This window comes from Rhipicephalus microplus, chromosome X, assembly GCF_043290135.1.
Source record: "Rhipicephalus microplus isolate Deutch F79 chromosome X, USDA_Rmic, whole genome shotgun sequence".
NCBI lineage: Eukaryota > Metazoa > Arthropoda > Arachnida > Ixodida > Ixodidae > Rhipicephalus > Rhipicephalus microplus.
Genome location: NC_134710.1, coordinates 68496402 through 68517221, shown reverse-complemented (window position 1 = coordinate 68517221; position 20820 = coordinate 68496402). Strand labels below are relative to the sequence as shown.

The 20820-nt window shown below is 45.3% G+C and overlaps 1 pseudogene; it reads left to right on the top strand.

Moving 5' to 3' along the window:
- Positions 1 to 3710, top strand: part of LOC119176661 (dnaJ homolog subfamily B member 1 pseudogene) — a 33407-nt pseudogene extending 29697 nt beyond the window's left edge.
- The last annotated feature ends 17110 nt before the right edge of the window (positions 3711 to 20820 follow it).

Below are 20820 nucleotides of genomic sequence, written 5' to 3'. Positions count from 1 at the left end.
ACTGCGATCCGGCGATGTAGTCGGCGATGTCGCGAGGTCGCTCACCTGGGCGCGGACGCGGCGCGTTCACGTCGAAGCAACGCAGTCCCATCTCACGGTACTGGCAGTAGCGGTAGGTGTGCCCGGCTTCGCCGCAGTGGTAGCATAGTGGGCGGTGGTTCGGGGTGCGCCCAACGTCAGTTTTCCTCGGCGAGCGCTGGATTACTGGCGAGCGGGAAGGCGTCGGGGGTGGCGGCGGTGGCTGGCGACGAAACTGCGGAGACGTTGGGTCCTGGTGTTGGCGAGGAGCGGCGACAGGTCGTCGTGCAGTAGCGGCGTAGGTCATCGCCTCCGGTTGGGGCTGTGGCCGTTCAGGAACGCTCAGTGAGCGCTGTAGTTCCTCGCGGACTACGTCTTCGAGAGAGACGACTTGGGGCTGAGACGATGGCAACATGCGGCGCAGTTCTTCACGAACAATAGCACGTATGGTCTCGCGCAGGTCGTCGGGGCAGAGTCCTCGGACTTCTGCGACGTCTGGCGACATGCGCCGATCGTATTGGCTGGTCCGCATTTCAAGAGTCTTCTCGATGGTGGTAGCCTCGGAGAGGAACTCTTGTACCGTCTTTGGCGGGGTTCTGATCAGTCCGGCGAAGAGCTCCTGCTTCACTCCTCGCATAAGCAGGCGAACCTTCTTGTCCTCAGACATGTCGGCGTCGGCATGGCGGAAAAGTCGCGTCATCTCCTCCGTAAAGATCGTTACGTTTTCGTTGGGGAGCTGCATCCGAGTTTCAAGCAGTGCTGCGGCTCTTTCCTTTCGCACGACGCTTGCAAAGGTGCGCAGGAAAGCAACGCGGAAGTCGTCCCAGGTTCGAAGCGTTGACTCGCGGTTCTCGAACCAAGTCCTTGCGGCGTCTTCCAGGTAAAAATACACATGACGCAGCTTGTCGTCCGGGTCCCACTTATTGAGGGCTGCGACGCGGTCGTAAATGTCAAGCCAGCTTTCCGGGTCTTCGTAGGTCGATCCGCGGAAGGTAGGCGGCTCTTTGGGCTGGTTGACGACCACGGTTGCCGAAGAACTAGCTTCCGTCATCGTGGATGCCGGCTTCGTAGCAGCCTTTGTTTTCTTGTCCTTGTCGGGGAGCGGCAGGTATTCGGGCGGTAGTCCTTGTTGTCTTCGGCTCACTCGAACGACCGGGTCGGCGTCGTCCTCTTGCCGGCTTGGGCTTGGCTCACGGCTGGACGGGGGCGTACGGTACATGGACCGAGAAGCACCTCCACCAGATGTCACGAGGTTGTGAAACACGCAGCACTTGAGAGGAAGCACGCAGGAGTCAGGGCGGTGTCAGGCGAACTGTTTATTGGGCGAACTTGTGCCCAGCAAAACGGGGCCAAACACAACTCATAGCAACAGCGGCGTGAACAGTCGTCGGCTGACGGAAAAAAAAGAAAAGACCCCCAGTGGCGCACTGCGCCGGCTTTTTATACACGCGTCGTAACGCGTTCCAAAGTGGCATACAAGATAAACGCGGCCTGCGTTGCGCTTAACAGAAAGTGATAGCGTCTTCCTTCGCAAACGAAAAGAACCGCACGTGTCAGTTTTTTATACACGCGTCGTAACGCGTTCCAGAGTGGCATACAAGATAAACGCGGCCTGCGTTGCGCTTAACAGAAAGTGATAGCGTCTTCCTTCGTAAACCAAAAGAACCGCACGTGTCAATATAGTACGGAATGCTCGTTGGGTGACCCAAAGACGGTTGAGCGCAATTGAAGGAAGAGCGAAACTCTCAAAGTAGGGCTAAGAGTTCACGTCGTTGTGTCGGCGATTGGTGTCAATCCATCGCAACTATCTCAATCTTTCACTGTGATAGCGTCTGCAGCAAGCCAAAAAGTTCCCGACCGATCGCTTTACAAGAACAGAGTGGCGCCACTCCAAAATCGCTCAAAAAGTGGCAAAGAAAAGCATGTACAATGCCACCGGCTCATGTCTGCCGCCATCCATTCTGATTATTTTGATGACAGGAGTACGGTTGAATCGGGGTCTAGGAAGACTAGTCACATTCAATTGCGACGATTATCATTCTATAAGGTAGCGAAGAAAAATATATAAAAGCACCCTGTTATCCCTGTAACTTTCTTTTTTTTTCACAGCTTCATCAATGTACACCTGAAATATGAATTGCGAAAGAGATTTTAGAAAACCGTGGACCGCACCAGGAAGAAGAGACTTGTGTCCCCGTCCACAATTTTCACATATAGTTTCTGCCGGCGTGCTTCAAATTTTGTCTGACTGAAAGCTGCTGCAACTTTTTCCGTATGTGTCATCTTTTTCGTTCATTTACTCTTGGTAGTAAAATAGTCTTATTTGATTATTACAACTGTATAGGTCATTACAGTATCCATAAGTACAAATTACAAAAAAATGTCTTGAAGACGTGTGTGGAGAAACCGATCAGTTTTTAAAATTTTTTCGCAGTTTGTTTCACCCTGCAGAACTCATGCTAACAAACGGTATACGCTTGCTGCTTGTCTCCCACCTTATAAATGCAACTTTCCTTTTTTTTAATGGGTATACGTTCATTATTTATCCCTCGTCATTTAACAACAAGACGAGCACGACACCTCGAACCCTACACTAGTCCGCATATTTTGCACGTACTGAAATATGAGAATATTAATTTTTCCCGGGAACTACAACCAACTGAAACTTCTTGCTTTAGCTTCACAAAGTTCCTACTGATTGGCATGTGCCATTTATGTTCGTGCTTAAATGCTTCTTCCAAATTACTAGCCCACACCAACGTTTTTAGATGCTCTATCTAAAAACGTTGGCCCACACACACAGGGACTACAGAGGACACAGGACAACCGCCAAACTTCAACTGATTTTTAATCGACATGAAGGACGGAAAATGTAGAATTTTATTGCACCCACGAGGGTGCCACTTCACAGGAAAAATTATTCATTCAATGGCAACTAGCCCAGCTAAATGCATGATCGTGCTTGAATGTTTTATGAACTATTCTTGCTCCTATGCAATTGATTGGTGTGTGGGGTTTAACATCCCAAAACCACCATATGATTATGAGAGACGCCGTAGTGAAGGGCACCGAGAATTTCGACCACCCAGAGCTTCACCACGGGCGCGAGACCGGGCAGCGGTGGAGAGGCTCAGGGGAGACAAGATCCTGCCATCGAGCACGACCTGCACGTCACGCCCGAGGAGGTTCTCCACGGCTGTACGAAGAAGATAAAGATCAGCCAGAAAGTTATGGGGCCGGACGGACGCACTCCGAAGCGCGAAGAGAAGGTGCTCACCATTATTGTGATGACGGGCTGGAAGGCCGGCACCAAGATCACCTTTCAGAGGGAGGGCGACCAGCTGCGGGGCACCATACCAGACGACATCGTGTTCATCATCCACGACAAGCCCCATCCGCAGTTCAAGAGGGAAGGCACCGACATTCGCTACACTGCCAGGGTCACGCTCAAGCATGCTTTGTGAGGAGTTACGATAGAAGTGCCAACACTGACTAAGGGCAAGATATCCCAACCCGTCAAGGACATGATCAAGCTCACTAGGGTGAAGTGGTTCTCGGGACAGGGCCTGCAGTACCCGAAAGACCCAATGAAGCGGGGAGACTTCGTCGTAGCTTTTGACGTCCAGTTCCATGAACACTTGTCCGCAAGTGCACGGCAAATACTCTGGGACACATTGCCTCCTCATGTCTGAAACTTTTCACAGGGAAGAGGACTTCGTTATTTTGTGAAAATGTGAAAGCCCGCCCAGGACGCTGACATCTCGTGGGTGGACTCCACTTGCAGTTCTTTAACGTGCTCCCAAATCTGAGCGCACGGGCCTACAGCATTTTCGCCTCCATCGCAAATGCAGCCGCCGCAGCCGGGATTCGATCCCACCGCCTGCGGCTCAGCAACCGAGTACTTCAGCCACTATACCACCGCGGTGCGGTGCTCCTGTGCGAACTCCGCGGTATTGTGTAAATGAAATAAAATAAATAATATAGTCACACTATATTTTTTTCAGGAAATAGCAGCTCTTCCCCTATCCATGTTGCCCTAATGAAATGCAGTAGAAAATTTATTTATTTATTTATTTATTTATTTATTTATTTATTTATTTATTTACACTGCACTACGGCACTTCAACATACGATTCAGAGACTCTATACTAAGCGCACAACATAAAACACTTAGCAAGCAGGAAAACCCTAGCGGGTGTAATGGGTTGCACATTTTAACTTATTAATGCAATTACAGTCGGCATTCGCCTGTGTGTTCGATGAAAAGAAATGAAAACGGACTTATACGGCATATTGATGCATCGTACAGCAGCGCGTCAATTCTGGAACATGTTATTAAACTTATGTTTCGTGTTGGCAAATTTTCTAAACTACTACAGATGTCCAAGGTAACTGTTATATTCAAAGGTGGTGACGTGAATAACTTTTCGAATTATAGGCAAACTTCAATTATTCCCGTCTTTTCTAAATGCATCAAGAAACTTATATATCAACGCATGTCCAGTTTTTCAACGAAACGTAACAATATTACGCCTCTCCAGTTGTTTCGTTTACGAAAGGAATGTTCAGCTGAGACGGCTCTTCTGATCCAAAAGAAGAGCCTTACAATCTTTAGAAGATCATCCCTGTCCACTTGGCATATTCATTGACTGCTCTAAGTATTTCATTCAATTAACCACGATTCCTTGTTCGAGAAACTGTAGCATTATGGCTTAAGAGGTACTTTTTTAAAACTTATAATTTGTGACTTCAATCATCACCGCCAGCAAGTCACTGCTAATGGTTTTGTATCTGAATTCAAACCAATCAAGACTGCTGTACCTCAGGATAGCATTTTGGGCCCATTACTTTTTAATATATGTGTGAATGGTATAGTAAATATTTGTGCTAATACCAAATTTATCATCTACGCAGACGATGCAAGTATTTTTATTACAGGACGTGACCCTTCAAATCTCCAACGAAAAGTAAACATTGTCCTAAGTAAAATTCACACTTGTATCGCCAGCTCTTTGAACCTAAACGCGGCAAAAACGAAATGTGTTATATTTCGGCCTCAGAACAAATCACTGAACAACACAGTATAAAGTTAGGTACGTCAATTATAAAATTATCACGCGTTGCTAGAAGCCTGGGAGTCATTTTAGGGGTGAAGCTCCTTATGGCGTGGCTTGTGCGTCCCCCGTTGCCATTGTGCGTAACCGCCGGTGGCACATACCCGATAGAGTGGGTATGTGCCACAAGGGTAGACGAGTATGGGTCACAGGGGAAGGAGAGATACGATCGCGATGAAAAGATACGAGATGGCGGTATTGGAGTGTTCACTAGATGGGCGGACGCATGGACGAACCCATGGATGGACAGACAAACAAGCAGACGGACGGATGGATGGACATTAGGACGGACGGGCGGATGCACGGAAGAACGCAGGGACGGACGGATGGATGCACAGATGGACAGACGGATGCACGGATGGACGCACGGAGAGACGGACGGACGCACGGATGGACGGAAGCAAGAACAAACGGACGCACGGAAGCGCGGACGGACTGACGGATGCTTCGCCCCCCTCATCATCATTCACTCTATGGATATGCTGTGATTTTTTTTTTGAAGAACATATGACGTGGACAGATCTAAAAAAAAACCGTATGGGTATTATCCGAATTTCGTTACGTCCTGCCACAGAACATGAAGTAATCAATTTACAAACCATTATTTTTGTCTCACTTATTATCATTTATACTGAGGCACGGCCACCAAAACCAATCTTCATAAATTACACAAACTCCAAAATCAGGATGAGCAGTGGAAATGACTCAGACAGGCTGGCCGACGTTTCTAAAGGAGGACCTATATTTGTCAAAGGTGCCGTGTCATCCTTGGCATGTTAGTTTTAAGGGGGCCCTTAAAACTAACACGCCAAGGCCCCATTAAAACTAACACGCCAAGGATGACACGGTGCCTTCGACAGAGACAGGTCCTCCTATCGAAACGTCGGCCAGCCTGCCTGGGGCACTTTCACAGGTCACCCTGAATATCCCGCTACGTGTTTTCATCTGGCACCTTCCATCTAGATTCTGGACAAACTCCAAAAGAAAGCCATTCGAAACATTGTTAGTACAAAGCCCACACGGAACCGATTTTCAAGGCTCTGAACTTATTTCCAGTAAAATAGCTCAATCGCACAATTTTAACTAAACGCTACAAGATCGCTACGAAAAATAGCGACACATTTTTCACAAAATTGTCAGGGCTAACTCATGCTGAACATGTGCGGACTTCGAGGGCTCGTGAAGTATGGAGATTACCCAGAACTAGAACCAACTACGGAACTCAGATGTTGAAATACCAGTTACTGCTACTGCTCAATAATTTCGAGTGACATGTCACTCTTCCACGTACTTAATTCGCTTCTGTATGGTAAAAGTATGTTCTAATGTATCTCGCCCCCCCCCCTTTTTTTTGTTTTTTTTTTGGTGGAGTGCATTCCAATCTGTTCTACCAATGCCTTGTTTTTTTTTTCTTTTTATCGTGTACATTTTTCAATTTCATTAGCTCATTTATGTTGTTCCAGTGAAGAGAAATTGCATGCTCCCGTTTTCGCCTTACTGTATACTTTGTATGCCACGTTTGCCAAGCCCGATGGTACAGTCCCTGTCAAGCGTCATCTATAGCTTTTTGGTCTGTATCCACCAAGCTCCTTTGAATGTCTTTGAAGCGGAAAATAAATTCCGATTCATTCATTCATTCATTCATTCATTCATTCATAATTAAATGCATATAGCCATGAAAACTCAGGCAGAACTTTTTTATAAACCGGTTCACATTTTCATTACTAAGAGTCTCGTTGATGACCGGTGACTGAAAACCATACGAATAGGAAAGACGGCCCCATCAGGCGTGGCCATAGAGAAAGCCAGACACTCAGTGTGGACGTGCGCAAGGAATCTCAATCAGGGGTTACACACACGCACACACGCACACACACACGCACACACACACGCACACACGCACACACACACGGACACACGCACACACACGCACGCACGCACACACGCACGCACGCACACACACACGCACACACACACAGGCGTGCACGCACACACGTGCACACGCGCACACCACACGCACACGCACACACGCACACGCACACGCACACACGCACACGCACACACGCACACACACACGCACACACGCACACACACACGCACACACGCACGCACACACGCACACACACACACGCACACACACACAGGCGTGCACGCGCGCACGCACACACGCGCACACGCGCACACAGCGAGGGAGAAACATACTACGAAGATTTCATCAGACTCGCAAATCTCTCAAAAATCAACACACGCCTGACGGTGTCACTGACTCGCGAGCGCCCACCCACAAGCAAAGCAATCGTCCACTTTTACGGGAGAGCATAGCGTCTCACGGCAGCAGTTTGTGTGATACGAAACTATTTTCGAATCACTGTTTTTTTTCTTGAAACCACCTAACTGTCACGTTCAATTCAAGGAGCACTCGTGTCCAGGCATCATTACGCCTCACCCAAAGCTTAGACATCGCTTCCCGTAAATGCGCAGCCACTTGGCGTTCTTCAATCGCGGCAGCAATAGAATAAGAAGGATGTCGTCGGTGAAGGAGAACGAAGGGCGTGGACAAGAACACAACACCTGCCCGAGCATTCCTTCCGTCTCGACGAGGCTGGCACTCGTTTTGCATACTCGAACACTAGGGTGACGGCTCGCTTATGCAATCTTGAGAGGTCACGCAAACATACCGCACATAAGCTGAGCAAGTGACGATATATACAGACAAACAGCTCACTGATACGAAGATGTGGGCAGGATCTCGAACATCCCCCGCTACAACCTACGCTACCCTGGAGACCAATTTTGCTATATATGAGCAGATCTAATCATTACAAAACAATGCCTAGTGTTTCGATTTGTATTATGCGCCGACTGATTACCTGCTGAGCCACATAACAGTTGATTTCGCTGATTGAAATGGAGGTTAGTAACCGTCTTCAATCTGTTTCGATATGCAAGTAAGCCCCTCGCTTGTCTCTATTAAAGTAGGACGAAGATGAACAACCCGCGTGTGACAAAAGTACAGAGTTTTGTCGCACATAGCCTTCCTCATAGGTATTTCTCGCGTGACATTGTTGTTTTCGCTTTGAGCTTTCAAAAAGCGCTCGCTCACTCGTTTTACTGTGGTACTAAGAGATGACGCTAAAGAGGCTGAAGAATGGTGCTGACTCAACATCACTTGCATACAACAACTATAAAGCTAAGCATATTCCGTTATCTTGTGTGCATTGCAGAAAACAAACGAAGCGACCGTCACCGATAACGTGGCAATGCGTGGGATAACTTGTGCACAAAAGGAAATGCAGCTGGTTAGTTTATATCACATTTCTTTCATGACAAATATAAAAAGACTACAGTAACGGCTAGAAAGTTATGAACACAGCAAGGGGTGCTCGTTTAAATCTTATCGCTTATTATGAATGTAGCTTCATCTATACCTATGTAAGCACTACTTCTACTAGTAGCAAAAAGAACAACACACACAATAATATCTACGTCCCGCAACGAACATATGATTAAGAGCTAGAGACGCCGTAGTGAAAATTTTAACCATCTGCTGTTCTTTAACGTATGCACTGACAGTATACACGGGCCTCTATACCATTTCTCCTCCATCAAAATGAGACAATATCACACACGCGGCAGAGATTAATTGGTCAGTGGATGATCCACTGTTCCACCGAAGCGGAAAATGAAAAACACGGCACACAAACTTACAAAACTAACACCTAGAAACAGTCGTGCATCATCATCCATTAACATGCTCACTAAAGCAGGATTTCGTACAGGCTACTCCACAATACTATGATATCATATTATCAAGCAGGTGACAGAAAAATGCGTGTAATACAAGCAACACATATAGCCTTTATAGATTACGAGAAAGCATTTTATTCAGTCGAGGTATCAGCAGTCATACAGGCACTGTGAAATAAGGGTGTTGATAAGGCCTTTATAAACATACTTTGAGAAATGTACAGCAGATACACAGCTATATATACCGTGTCCCTCCATAAAGAAAGCGACAGAATACCAATAAAGAGCGCTGTAAGGAAGGGAGACAAAATCTCTCCAATGCTGTTAAACGCGTGTCTATACGAGGTTTTCAGGGTCCTAGATTGGGAAGTGTTAAGGATAATAGATAATTAAGAGTATAATAGTGACCTGTGATTCACTGATAACATTATAACTAAGGGGGAGAATTAGAGCTCATTATTACTGAACTGGACATAGGAAGCAGAAAAGTATGTCTGAAAATTAACATGTATAAAACTAAAGTAATGTCGCGGCAACATTCTCGGCAGAAAACAGCGCTTTGCGATAGGTGGCGAGACACTGGACCTTATAAAGGATATATCTACTTAGGACAGGTATAGTAACCGTGGAGCCGAACCACGAGAGTGCAATAACTAGAACAATAAGGATGGGATGGAGCTCATTCAGCAAGCATTCTCAAATCATTAATGACAGTGTACCACAATATCTCAAAAGAAACCTATATAACAGCTGCATCTTACCGGTGTACCTACCTATGGAACAGGAACCTGGAGGCTTACCTGGCGGGTTCAACTTAAAGTGAGGACGACGCAGCGAACGATTGAAATGAAAATGATAGGTGTAGAGACAGGAAGAGGGCAGAATGGGTCGAGGAACAAGTGGGCGGGAGTTATAAATATCATAGTTGAAATCAACAAAAGAAGAAAGGAACATGTGCCGGGCACCTCGCGCGTAGGCAGGACATAACCGTTGGTCATTAAAGAGCCACTCACCAGGTTTGACAATTTTTAGCTAACAAGCACAGTTGGAGCGTTCACACATCTGCCAAAACTTGCGATGCTACGCGCCGCGGAAAAGGGTCAAATTACAAGATGAACGCGGATGCCCCTTCCTTTCCCGGGCACGTGCACAGAGAATGAGAGCATGATGTGCACGTACGAATGGCCGGCCCTACGTACACGCCAGTGCAGTGACGTTGGTCCTCTACGTAGACGACTGTGATGTGACGTTGCCAACATTGGCACGTGAGTTGGCGAAAATTGTTTTACAAGACATGCGTAGTTTATGCAATGTGTTGGTTGTATAGATTAATAAAACTTGAGATAAATAACAAGACACAATGAGGGGATGTGCGCGTCTTTTTTACATTTTTTTCCCATGAATTTCAACGAGATGTGGGGCTAATGTTCCGGTGTTTCGCATGCATTCGTGTGCCCGCGGTCAGCGCATCGAGCAGACGACCGCCGTGGAACGCTCCTACGTGTTCGCGCACTCATTGTGCTCATCTATTCTACCGCGTCTAAACCAGCGTTTCCAAACCATCACGCAGAAACAGACAGTAGACCACAAAATAACACTGGTCAACAAAACGCCGCCGCTCGCCTGCTTTGGGGTAGGGCTTGTGCAGGATGTCATGCGCACGTGACTACTTGGTCGGATGCCGGTAGGGAAGAGATTTTGCTTGCGAATGCTACGCTGGGGAGCGGCGGCGGCAAAGTTTTCGAGCTCTCCTCCTCGTTTCGCGCTGCTTCAAAAAAAAAAAACAGTTTTCTCGGCTCGTAATAAACCGATTGAAAAATATTTGTGGGATAATACTCCTCATCGGACACACAACAACTTCCACGGTCTAACTATGTTATGGGGCTTGGTGAGTGGCCCTTTAAGGTTAATTGACGGGATTCCCAGAAAAGGCAAACACGTGAGGGGGAGACAGAAAGTTAGGTGGGCCGATGGGATTCAAAAGTTTGCAGGTGTAAAGTGGAAGCACAAAGCACAAGACCGCCCTGATTGGCGGATCATGGGCGAGGCTTTTGTCCTGCAGTGGGCGTAGCTCGAATCGTGATGATGATGATGATGATGATGATGATGATGATGATGCACAAGTTTCTGTGAACTTTCATGTATTCCTCGTTGCAGCGATGCATGGAGATTGCTGAGAACAATGACAGTAAGAATATTGAACCTGCGGGGCGAATCAACTAGATGTGATGAATGCGAAGTGGTTGATGTCATGACTTCAGTGACGACGATTACCGTCAGTGAAGGCAATTAGCACGACGGTGGCATGGCGTCGAGATTATGATCAATTGTGAGAAAACAACGGTCCATGGCGCAAAGCACAGACTGACACAGTCTGTGGTAGGAGCGTAATTTAATGGTGACAATAAAATCATCATTCCTCAGGCAATACGTCATTGCCGGGATGTTAATGCGTCAGTAGGGCAACCCTTGCCCATGCCCACCGGGGGCTCCCAGCACCTGACTGCTGACCCAAACGTCGCGAGATGGAATTCCAGCCGTGGCGGCCGCATTTCGCTGAAGGCGAAATGGGAAAGGCCCGTGTACTTACATTTCGACCCCAGGTGGCCGAAATTTCCGGAGCTCTCCACTGCGTCGTCTCCTACAAATATGTCGTGGTTGTGGGACGCAAAACCCCAACGATTGTTATTATTATCACCCTCGCACACACTGCACCACGCCATCCATGCAAACCTGGATGAGAGGCTGAGTCCGAGCTAGTTGGTAAGCGCATGAAGACGGGCACAATGAAAACGATACTCCGAGACCAGTAGCGCTCTGTGTATCGTTCTTATTGTCCCCTTATTCAAAATTACATGCAACTCGGAATGCACTTTTCAACATGATATTGAGTTAAGCCACAAAGCGACGAACAGACTGGGTGGAGTGACAATTATAGTAGGAGGACGGAGGAGTCAGGGGGCACAGTGCCAGAAGACAGATATTTTGGGGGGTAAGCGTACTTTGCGCGCCTACGTATGCGGTTTGCGGCTTGTATTTTATTTATTTTTTAATTTTTGAATACTGCAGATCAAGAACTGGTCCAAGCAGGACAGGTACAAGAGGCAGGATATAAATACAAAAACACATGTGATAACTTAAGAATATATCACGAGAAATAGAGTCGAAAACTCGTACTAACAGAACACATAAAAGTTATCATGGCAAAATATTACATAAAAAACAGAACACAAAATGACAGTGCCTATTTTAGCTCAAAAGAACAGAAAGTTGGCTGAGATTAGTCAGGCAGTTCCACTCTCACACAGTACGCGGAAAGAAAGAAAACTTAAATGCGTTAATTCTGGCAAAATATGGGGTTAAAGAATGGGCGTGATAGTGACGTGTATGCCTTGTGGACAGAGCAGATACACATGCACTCAGGTCAAGGGCTAGCTTGTGATTAACTAGCAGATATAGGAAGTTAAGGCAGTTCCTTTTTCGTCGTAATGAAAGTGTTTCAATGTTGTTAGCAACTATGAGTTCATTCAGCGAGTCCGTAAGTTCGAACTTAAAATAAGCAAAGCTAACAGCCTTCTTTTTACTACTTCGAGTTTCTTAACGTTGGATTTAGTAAAAGGGACCCATACAATTACCACAAGAGTATTCAAGTTTTGGTCTCAAGTACGTATAATAACTAAGTAGTTTTATGTTAGAAGGAAAATTTCTAAGTTTATGTATTAGAAAACAGAACTTACGGAACGCAGAAGAACATACGTTGTCTATGTGATTGTTCCAATACAGGTCATTAGTTATTGTCACGCATAGATATTTGTAGTTTTTTACCTATTAAACATTTGTATTTTTACATGTTATGAACATCTCATGCTTTATTTGGAGTTGCGATAGCCAGGATGTAGTGAAGGCAAACGAATGCTCACCAATGAGTTGGATCACAATAAAAATAACAAAATTAAAACGGCGTTTTTCGAAATGCAGCCACCTCGCTATTACCAACAGAAGGAAAGATGTGTAAATCTTACGGGCTCGTTTTTCTTCGCTAGACACACTATTATTGATATATAGCTAATGGTCAACACTGCCAACCAAAGTATAGCGGATGTTGTTAGTAGTAAATATATTGTAAATGTGAAGAACGAAAAGTGGACGAAAAAAATAACTTGCCGGGGACACGGATCGAACCTGAGGACCGAGCAGTCCGGGCTGCGCAGTTCGCGGGTTCAGTGCAATTAAGTGTGTTGCTCTCTGTAGCAAAAATAACCAGCCCACATTCAATGAAATCTAATATTCCTACGTAAACAAGATCGCCAGAGCTGAGGTTCAGGGCGACGCCGCAGCAACAGACATGATGGAGCAGTACAGCGCGTACTATACGCCTCTGGAGCCGTCAGACAAAAGGCACGATTGAAAAATCAGGCGTGGCGCACGACCTTCGAGTCTGCGTGTTGGCCGGCCGATCTCATTCAAACTGCAATGGAGGTCCAGTGGCGTAGCCGTCCACCCAGAGCACCTACGCAGAACTGTGACATTTACGGGCAGATTACGGTCGCTGACCGACGGGAAACGCCCTGCGCTTCATGACGTCTAGAAATTTCGGCCACATACCGGAAGCGAAACCGTAAGGCTGTGTACGGAGTCGGTTAAAGAAAAAGTAAAGCAAAAATTTGCTTGTCTGCCAATAAGCTTATTTGCCGACGTGACACCTGTGTACAAACATGAAAAACGTCATTCATAAGCAACGTTGAAGTTTTAACACCACCTCTGGGGTAGGTTACTACACAAATGCTGGTTTATCGTGCACGGCCTTCATTCGTTATTTAGACAACTTTGATCCATTATATTATAATTATGTTATTTTTTTCATGCCTTGTTTTGTTTAGGTACTAAAACAAATCTGTAGAGACATAAAAGGTGACGTCACAAGCATAACGAAGACGCCGCATTGGAAAGACGATGCGGAAAGATTAATAAGAAATCTCTTTACAAACAAACCTTAACTTTAAGAAATAATTGCAAATTGCAGTAGAGGCAGTGCTCAATGTCTGGTGGTAGATATTTGACGACAGAAATGCATGTTGACCTGTCCTCACCCGCGTTCAACTTCATCCCACACTAACATTATAACGCCAAGACGTAATCAAATTGGGTGATATTTACATCGACTAATGCAGGCGTGGTGGCACATCATCTATTTTTCTGAAAGGAGGTGCGACGTTAGAAAATGCTGATTCGATCAGCGATACTTGAACAGACGGTACAAAGCGACTGACAACAGTGACGTCCTATCTCTCTCCCCATTTATTAGCATTTTCAGTTGAAGTTGTCAAATTTGCATTAACTATGACCGAACTAGCTCAGCTGAATGCTATTCTGGCTCGTCAGTATTTGCTACCTATTTCATTGCGCACAGTACTGACGCACTGCTTTTGTACTAATGCAAGACATGGCACTGACTGACACTGACTTTTTCTGGAACCAGATGGCCTAATGAATTGGCACTCATTGTGCAAATCATGCCACAATTAATAGCTAATCGGTACGAACGCTCTCCATGCTGCAAAACTCCCCGGTGGTGCAGTCCCTGAGGCAGAGGCCGATGTCACGGGTTCGACCCCTGTCTTCGGTGGCCGAATACAGATGAGGATGGAATGTAGAAACTCTCATGTGCTTACATTTAGGCGTGCATTACTGGTAGTCAGAATTCATATGGAGCACTTCGCTATGTGCGGCTTCGCTCCACTATAGAGCACGCCACTAAGTGCACTATTGTGCAGCTTTGCGAAGCTAATTCCTTAAATGTAACTATTAAACTTTGTCCCGTCTTCAAGGGCACTGCGATATTATGTATCGGTTTCCACCAAAACAAAACATGGCACTGGCAGTCAAATGGCCATCAAAAATAAAAGTTCAAAGAAAGCCCGCTGAATACCACAGATAAATTAGCCATCTCATCGCTGGTGGTCCATAAGAAACGACTTCAGCGGGAAAACAAATGCCGTAAGTGAAAATTTCCAATCAACATTTCGTCTTCACGTTTTTGGCCGCCCTTTGTCGAGGGAGAGACATTAATGAGGACCTGTCGCTGGTCGACATGAAAAACAAAATTATGAAGAAGGAACAGGCCTCACCACTGTACGCAAGTGCCGCACAATTATCCGTAGACTCGCATCCGCGCAGCCGGTGGCGAGTGACCACGTGGCTCTTGCGATTGCTTCGTCTCCCTTCCTCATTTCGGCATGATGGTGCACTTGCCGCCATTCACAATGGTCGCATACGTCGAGGCCACGCCAGGGGTGGCGGTTCTGATGTAGAGCCGAGAAATGGCCTCATCGTTTATGTGTACTCCCGCCCGCATCCGACGAGCCCGCATCGCCACTCGCCTGTCGTGCTTCCGCAAATGCATGTCCCAACCAAGTATACGTGGCATGAAACTTCGCCAACATGAAGAGCCAACGCGAACAGGAAGCTGATTGCTAGAACGGCAAAGTCATGATTGCCAGTTTGTTTAAAACAAGCTTCGAAACCGTGTTCCAGAAGAGTGCTGCATGCCACTAAACAAGCGTAATGTTGACTGTGTATTTCAAGAACTCTGCTAAAGGTGGCAACAGTGGCTAGAAAGTATTGAAAGCTTTCGTCTGCAGCGATAAGCGATCTTAAGTCAATCGATCAATGAAATCTTTATTTCCAACAGTTTCTTAACAATTTATTGAGGATCCCTAAGGCGAAAAGTTGTTGCCAACAGCTTGAGAGTGCGTGAAGGCCCTTCATGGCAGTGAGTGAGTACCGTTGCTGTCGTACTTATTCAATACTTTCTATATATTTTTATTAACTTTTCATTGGTCATGCCGTACTATATAATAACCATGTCGGATGAATAGTCCTTCAAAACTTTTTATCATTCCTTATTGGTGGCGTGTCGTCATCGTGGCTGTCGGTGCGACCTCTGACGAAACTAAAGAGCTACCCTGTTGATCACCGCGTAAACGTGAGCAGCCGCCTGCAGACAAGTCCCAGTAACCTTATTTCCGACTCACCTCGAAGCAACAGGGCTGATATAGCTGGCTGCGGCTATATTGCAGTTTCCCACCTTTCGCGTCAAGAAAGCGAAAGTGGTTTGTCAGAGGGTGTTTCGCGTTTACGGTGGCAAGGTTGTGGAAAATTCAAGACATGGCGAGCAGCCCTGCCGGAAATCCATGGTACGCCTCGTTTTGCAAGTTATATCAAGCCAGGCGTTAAGTTTCAGAACCGGGGTGACATGGTTGCTGTACGAAAGAGCTGCGTGAATGGAGCAGAACCAACTCGGCGAAACAAAAGAAGAAACTTAACAAAGAGATATAGTCTCTATATTGACCGTGGTTATTAGGAGGCACCACAATCATATCGAAAGAACAAACACATTGATCGCGCGTCCACCACTTCCCCAAAGTCCGTCAAGATATACGCGTTTGCACTTAAAGGGGCTCGGCAACACTTTTTGAGCATGGTCAGAAAACGCTGTCGATCGGTAGTAGAGGCTCCCGACAATACGCCAACCAAATATTACTGCGCAGTTCGCGCCCTGGAATTCACAATAAATTATCAAAGTCAGCAAAAAATTGCTTTCTCTTCTCTCGAAAAATCACGTTATATGCCCAAAAATCACACGTCAATGACTGATCTAACAGCCATTGGCTGATTTGAACATGGCGCGCTCGCTCGTTACAGAGATCGCCATGGGAGGCCACTTCTTGTTCACGCGGGCGCACGCAATCACAATGAAAAAACCGTGCATTCGAAGAAAAAAGAAGTGCTCAAGGTCGCGAAGCATGTGTGACGTTTTTCTGTGGCCCTACCATCCCTCCCTGCTTAGCTTCCAGTGCTTTCGTCGGGACGAGAGAACAGAGAATGCAATTGCAGCATGCGACAAAACTTTGTGGACGGATTCTGAAAATTTTGTGGTGTTGAATTCGTGAGGCAATAAGCTCTTCTAGTGCATTCAATCCATGGTTACTTGAAAAAGTGTTTCGGGGCCCCTTTAAAGAATATTCTCATTCATCTGTTTATTGTTCACCCCAAGACTTCAACACTTCTAAAATACTTACTGCACTCAGGCCTTTAACCATAGAGAAGTTGATTGCGTTGTTGATCTTGACAACCGCCACGCTTAAGAAGTGTTTCGGCACTGGTGTATTTTAACTTTTAGAAGTACCGTAGTTAGAAAGTCTTCACATAAGTTAGGCTTTCCGCTGCACCCCCGAGGGAATTCGCTGCCTGCAATGCCTATCGCAGATACAAGTAGGAGGGTATATTAGAAACAACTGCTTGTACGAAAACAAATACAGAAAGCAGATAATACCATGGATGAATTACAATGGATATGACACCTCATTACAACAAGTATGATCGATAGCCAGCTACCCATCCCCACCCCATTTCAAAGTCTATAAGACCATTTAGAAATTGCTATTACGACACAGACATGAAGCAGAACAGCACGTAGTCTTGTGTAGCTATTTTGTGGTCGAACCATTGTGATTGCAGAATAATGAAAGCTATATATATAATTCGAGTTCTTCATTAACTAGAGAGCGGTGGCCATTAAAATCTCTGAGCCAGGGTATACCAAAATTGACATTTTGTCACGTTATGTGCGCCTCAGGACTAAGTGTAGAGTTCTGTAGCACTTTATCACAACGTTCACATAAAACTAATAAAAAAAGCCTAATAGTACGTTATGTTAGGCTAGTTGGTACATATTAGGCTGAAATACGTGGCGCAAGCTTGACCAAGAGAAAAAAAGACGAGACAGAAAGAGCGCCAACCTTTTCTTAAGCAATAACCAATAAACCTAGCACGGCAAGAAGCAGAAGCAGAAGGGCCCTTTGCAGTCTGTTTTACCTTATACTCAGGCTCAGGATTACGTACACTTGATCGCGCTTCTGCTTCTTGCCGTGCTAGATTTATTGTTAATTGCTTAAGAAAAGGTTGGCGCTCTTTCTGTCTCGTCTTTTTTTCTCTTGGTCAACCTTGCGCCACGTATTTCAGCCTAAATAAAAAGCTACCTCTATAATCTATTTCAACCTTATCTTCATGCGTTACCTTAATTGGCGATTCTTTTTTACCCGGTGCGAAAATTCGCGAAAGTTAAACTTGTCGTGAAGGTACGAGCATGCCCGAACAAGATGGGAAAAAGTGAAGCGTGCGTCCTCGAAGCAAAAAAAAAAACAAAAACAAAAAAAACAAGAACAATTAGTGGACTTACCTCTACCGTCATCACTCCTCGGCCGCGCTCGGCAGCGCATTCCCCACACCAGCGGTGCTCAGGGTTGGAAGAGGATGCCTCGGCTGCATTTTAAACTGTGCGGCGGCTACGACTGCGTTAATATATATATATATATATATATATATATATATATATATATATATATATATATATATATATATATATATATATATATATATATATATATATATATATATATATATATAAATTTATCGAGATATAACAGACAATATAGCCAAGGAATGTATAGGGGAAATATTAGAACCAATGTAATGTAAATAAGAAGAAAAAAAGTGGGTGAAAAAGTAACTTGCCGTGAGCAGGAATTGAACCTACAGCCTTCGAATAACGCGTTCTATGCTCTAACCACTAAGATATCACGGCGGCTATCCGCTCAGCCACTTTATTGGGTTTTATATGTGATTTGAAATGTGGGAGTGTCAGTCAGCGCCATCTGTAACCATAGCGGCGAATGTTGAACACCCTTTTATGAGCCTGTGTGGCGTCACGTAGCACGTGAACTTATTACGAGTGGGCAGCTTTGTGTCAAAACACGGAAAACTCCGTGGGCAGAATATATATATATATATATATATATATATATATATATATATATATATATATATATATATATATATATATATATATATATATATAAGAGGGAGTACTCCGGCGCAGAGGCAGCAGCATCGAGCGTGCAGTAGAGACTCGAGCTCGTGAATATCGGCTGGGGCATCGCCTTACTAGCAAAAACCTTTCCGCTGAATAAATCTCATTTACATTTGGTGGAGCCGTACTGGGTCATCATTATCATCATCATCATCAGCCTGACTACGTCCACTGCAGGACAAAGGCCTCTCCCATATTCCGCCAGTTAACCCGGTCTTGTGCTTGCTGCTGCCAATTTATACCCGCAAACTTCGTAATCTCATCTGCCCACCTAACCTTCTGTCTCCCCCTAACCCGCTTGCCTTCTCTGGGAATCCAGTTAGTTACCCTTAACGACCAGTGGTTATCCTGTCTACACGCTACATGCCCGGCCCATGTCCATTTCTTCTTCTTGATTTCAGCTAGGATATCCTTAACCCCCGTTTGTTCCCTAATCCACTCTGCTCTCTTCTTGTCTCTTAAGGTTACACCTACCATTTTTCTTTCCATTGCTCGCTGCATCGTCCTCAATTTAAGCTGAACCCTCTTTGTAAGTCTCCAGGTTTCTGCTCCGTAGCTAAGTACCGGCAAGATACAGCCGTTATATACCTTTCTCTTGAGGGATAGTGGCAATCTACCTGTCATAAATTGAGAGTGCTTGCCAAATGTGCTCCACCCCATTCTTATTCTTCTAGTTACTTCAATCTCGTGATTACGCTCTGCGGTTATTACCTGCCCTAAGTAGACATAGTATTTTACAACTTCAAGTGCACTATTACCTATCTCGAAGCGCTGCTCTTTTCCGAGGTTGTTGTACATTACTTTCGTTTTCTGCAGATTCATTTTAAGACCCACCTTTCTGCTCTCCTTGTCTAACTCCGTAATCATGAGTTGCAATTCGTCCCCTGAGTTACTTAGCAATGCAATGTCATCGGCGAAGCGCAGGTTACTAAGGTACTCTCCATTAACTCTTATCCCTAACTGTTCCAATTCTAGGCTTCTGAAAACCTCCTGTAAGCACGTGGTAAATAGCATTGGGGAGATTGTGTCCTCCTGCCTAACACCCTTCTTGATTTGTATTCTATTGCTTTCTTTATGAAGCACTATGGTAGCAGTTGATCCCCTGTAGATTTCCTTCAGGATGTTTATATATACTTCATCGACGCCCTGATTCCGCAGTGTCTGCATGACGGCTGATATTCCTACTGAATCAAACGCCTTCTCGTAATCTATGAAAGCTATGTATAGTGGTTGGTTATATTCTGAGCATTTCTCTATTACCTGATTGATAGTATGAATATGGTCGATTGTTGAGTAGCCTGTTCGAAATCCTGCTTGTTCCTTTGGTTGATTGAATTCTAATGTTTTCTTTACTCTGTTAGCAATTACCTTTGTAAATAGCTTGTACACTACAGAGAGCAAGCTAATCGGCCTGTAATTCTTCAAGTCCTTGTCATCTCCTTTTTTGTGTATTAAGATGATTTTAGCGTTCTTCCAAGACTCTGGTACTCTTCCCTTCAGGAGACACCTCGTAAACAGGGTGGCTAGTTTTTCTAACACAATCTGTCCTCCATCTTTCAGCAGATCTGATGTTACCCGATCCTCACCAGCAGCTTTACCTTTTTGCATGCTCTCCAAAGCTTTTCTGACTTCTTCTATCATTACTGGTGGGGAGTCATCTGGGTTACTGCTAGTTCTTCTAGTATTAAAGTCGTGGTTGTCCCGGCTACTGTACAGATCTCTGTAAAACTCCTCCGCTATTTTAACTATCCTATACATATTGGTAGTTATTTTGCCTTCTTTGTCCCTTAGTGCGTACATCCGATTTTTGCCTATCCCAAGTTTCCTCTTCACTGCTTTGACGCTTCCTCCGTTTTTCAGAGCGTGTTCAATTCTCTCCATGTTATACCTTCTAACATCGGATACCTTACGCCTATTAATCAACTTCGAAAGCTCTGTCAGTTCTATTTTGTCTCTTGTACTTGAGACTTTCATGATTTGACGCTTCTTAATGAGATTCTTCGTTTCCTG